At 42.3% G+C, this 4,109-nt stretch overlaps 1 long non-coding RNA gene across 3 annotated transcripts; it reads right to left on the reverse strand.

Moving 5' to 3' along the window:
* Positions 1–103: 103 nt before the first annotated feature.
* LOC119352135 lies at positions 104–3,543 on the reverse strand. 3 transcript variants are annotated; one of them, XR_005170122.1, is made up of 6 exons: positions 3,334–3,543; positions 2,193–2,323; positions 2,068–2,106; positions 1,854–1,944; positions 1,481–1,575; positions 104–1,065 (listed from the first exon to the last, which is right to left on the reverse strand). It is a non-coding gene; the product is annotated as an uncharacterized LOC119352135 (long non-coding RNA). The 3 variants fall into 3 exon arrangements; XR_005170121.1 differs by having other exon boundaries at positions 1,854–2,323; XR_005170120.1 differs by lacking the exons at positions 1,854–1,944; positions 2,068–2,106; positions 2,193–2,323.
* Positions 3,544–4,109: the final 566 nt, after the last annotated feature.

Genomic DNA, 4,109 nt, shown 5'->3' on the forward strand with positions numbered 1-4,109 from the left:
AGGGGGAGCCATCGACTCTTATGTTATACAACACATATGGCCATGTGTTGCAACGGAAAGAAATTTGACATGTACTCAAATTTAGTGAAAATTGTATGTGCAAGCACAGTGGTGCTCTACCAAAAGACGTGTGTGTTAAGGTCACTGATTGTCCCGTCCATCAAAATACACACACCCAAGGTATAGAAAAATTTATATCAACCGTTCCCAATTTGGCCATAGAATATATTTTCTTCGCTATTAGACACTACCTCTAACATTTAGCATTCAATGAAACTTCCATCCATTTGGCTATTAAGTGCTACTTGAAAAGAAATAATTACCCATGTAAACCAATGTTTAGATATGATAGGTAAGTACCATTGTGTTGCAATGGAAGAACAACGGTCATGTAGTCATGCCTTCAAAAATAAACTCAACTAAGAACTCTTTACCCCCCCGTTGTTTCAGTATAATACTCCCTCAGTAAAGAAGCATAAAAGCGTTTAGATCACTAAAGTAGTGATCTAAACGCTCATATTTATTTACGGAGGGAGTACATGATGCATGTGCAATGCATGTACATTAGTTTAAATAAAGATATTTAGATGGCGTACATTTAAACTCCCATGCATTGTTACGGAGAAGAAAATCATCACCAAAATGCAACTTTCTCATTTCTTATTTGAACCAAAGCACCTCTTGTTCCACTATGAACTATCATTTCACACAAGTACTAACAAAACCTAGTTTAGTGTTACAATAAAATGGAATCAAAGTTCTAATGGAATATTCATTCATATCTACTTTCTTATGATTTTCCATGTGCAGTAACAAAACCTAATACTTGCAAAAAATTATAGTGCTGATCAATTGGCATATAATCAGAAAAAGCATTTTTGTACCCCTTGCACATATTTGAGTCAAAAGATGACACCACGATACTTATCCAACACAGCGGTGAAGACACATAATCTAGTTCACCAAATATCTGCATAAAAAACATTGTGATGGTTCCGGTGATTTGGTCTTTGGGCCCAATACACCCGAGGGAGGGCTAATGGCTTCAGAGTTTTGAGTTCCAACCTGCTCAAAGGGAAAACATATCGATCATTGAATGGGCCCTAAGTTGGCACCAAACAGAATTAATAATTACCTAGGCAGTAAGACATATTTAAATTAATGGAAGTTGAACCGGAAGAGGGAAAAATGACCTAAATATAAGTCAAAGGAAACGAACAATTTCGCCTTGCCTATAGACACAATATTTAACATTGCATGGTCATATTAGTGACCATGCAAATTTCTTGATTTTAAAAGCTCTACCATCCTAAAAACCTATAGGCAACCCACTTCAAATAAATGTGAATTCCACAGGAGAATGTGTGAAGTCATTACAACTTGAGTATGCTCATCAATACTGTTTTTTTATTTGATCACCAAACATTTGAACGGAGTACAAGGAAAATCAAGAATGAGACATCAAGGATAAGAATGAAACCTCTTGGGAAATCGAGTTTGCTGCATCCTTAGGGCAAATTTCAGAAGCCATAAACCTTGAGAATTGTAATGGGATTCAGAGTTTTGCATTCCAACCTGCTCAAATAACAGCAGTAATTAAGAGACGGTGAACATTCAAATGTTAAGAATCGTATAACAAATCTCTACTACTTCAGCATAGATCACGAATGTTAAGAGGGAAACATGAAGTCAAATTGAGAGCAGATCATGTGTGCACCAATGCTTGTGTGCTTTTTGTTCATTTGTCTGACTAAGTTTGATTGTAAATGCCAAACAGTTCCTTGAGAACATGTAGAGGTATCACTGATATGGTGAAAAAGTAAACAGAGAAATCGCCAACGTAGTTTTATCACCTGTGAACTTGCTCAGCTCGTGCGCGGCCAGGATAGGACAGTACCTACACGTACGTGAGAGCCTTGTGGGGGTGAACTCAGGAAATATTGGCTGCTACCATCAGAGAAGGCATTCAGTTATACTGGTGAAGACTGGCTTAAAATTTGCACTCGACGTGTGATGATACAGGCCGAGCAAGAGTCTTAATGTTAATCTGGAGAGCACGATACTTACGTGATAATTGTGTACACGAGGAGGGGAAAGCCTCGGTGTCTGCTTCAGTTAATTTCTTTATTAGATACGAAAATGAACTACGGCAGTGCACTAGGACTGAGGACAACAAAAAAGGAAAATCAAACCTGTTCCCTAATCAGGGGGCCACGCCACTTGATCCTGAACCCAACCACTGGTTGCCACCTGTTGACTACTGGAAGCTTAATACGCTTCCTTCCTTGCTGATACTGGTGATGCTAGCGGGAATGAGGGATTGCTGCAAGAGATGCACTGGCGCGCGCTTAGGGAGCAGAAGCCGATGCAATAGGGTTTGGATTGGGTGAGCTAGCAAAACGATACAGAGGTGGATTAATCATATTGCAAATCATTATTTACTCTGCTGCAACCTGGGACTCCCAACATTTCAGCCATCCACCACTCTGTTGCTGACATTAGAGTGCTAGTTAATCTCTTCCAATCAGTGAACATCTCTGTGATCAGAAGGGGTCGCAACGCGCTGGCACATGGCCTGGCAGCGCATGCAAGGAATACATCAACGCTTGCTGGGGTACCCACCCAACTGTTTCATTTACTTATGACCGATTGTAATCAGCAGGAAGGCAGTTTATACGCCTATGACTTTCTCAAAAAGAAAAGGTATGTGTTCACCCTCGGATCAGTCGCACAGCAGATGGCCGCGCCGCCGCCCAGCCGCGGACGGCGAACTCTCATTCCACACAGCCGCAGATCAGCCGCTTGCGCCGCATACCAGACTGCCATGTTGCTGTGCCAAACTCTCCCTCCGACCCTCCATCTCAACTAATCTCATCTGAACACTTCCATGGCTCCACGAACCTTCTCATCTCCCTCCTCGAGGTCTTTTCCTCTCAGATCCAGAGGAAACACTGAGCAGAACAAACGGCCGCCAGAGGATACATAGTAGCGCACGGATAGATTGGTCCAAGTGGAGCTCCATCTAGAGCTTCACAACGGTAGGGAATTGAAGTCCGGTGGGTAGCCTGGGGGCGGCGACCTGCTCGACCAGGACGATCCAGTCCGGCCGCATCGTCCCACCTTCGTCACACCTCACCGTCACAGACTCCCGCTCGTCAGCCTCACCGTCACAGACTCGCGCTCGTCGGCCACACCAACGCACAGAGGTATGTACTACAACCCACACGGAGATATCAGCCGCCATCGACGTGACCTCTTCACCTCAAATAGCCGGAGGAGTGACATTGAGATTAAAGAAGGGAATCCTACAAAGTGAAGAATTTGGATCCAAACCTCACATGCGCTTCGTCCGACGTGCGGTATTGGGATCCCGTGTGATGAGAGGGGTCTGTGGGCGACGGCGGTCGTGGACTCCATGAGGAAATAAAATTGGGAAGAACGAAGGGACTGGGGCGTGGTGTTTTTCCAAGGTAATGTGTGTTGTATAGATTCTTTTAAATCTCAGCCGTCGATCTTTATGCTTGCATAAAATTAAAGGATATAAAGGGGTGACCTATAGAGAACTATGAAAGTCTTCGTCCTTTAATATTAAGTAAAGATAAAGATTACCAGGTTTAAGTCCTACACATTTGACACTAACACTGGTGCTAGAATTTATTTCAATTTTTTTGGCGGATGTTTGTTAAGTGGGATGAGATGTTCAAGTGAACAGCGACACGTCTGTGATGATTTCATTCATCTCAAGATATTGTATCGTCTTAGTATCTCGAAGATGCTCACATTGATAAGAGTGTGCGTATGTATAGGGATGAGTATATGTGCATGTTTGTGAGAATTTGCACTTGTTCTTTGTTAATAGAACTTGAGATTTTCTTCAAACAATGTAAAGAAAAGTCTAGTCATAGCAACTATATAGATGTAACCTTTTTTTGGTTGGACAGATTGTGTCGTTTCTTTTTAAACTTTTTTGGGAGCTTATATTTGTCAGTTAGCTGAGAAAAGCGAGTGCATCCGTTACTTCTAATATGGACCGTCAGATCTTCATTCAACCGGGCAGAATAGATTGTGTATTGTTCGTCGTCTTCTTCATGATGCCTCCATCATCCAGC

Source organism: Triticum dicoccoides, chromosome 2A (genome assembly GCF_002162155.2).
Source record: "Triticum dicoccoides isolate Atlit2015 ecotype Zavitan chromosome 2A, WEW_v2.0, whole genome shotgun sequence".
Taxonomy (NCBI): domain Eukaryota; kingdom Viridiplantae; phylum Streptophyta; class Magnoliopsida; order Poales; family Poaceae; genus Triticum; species Triticum dicoccoides.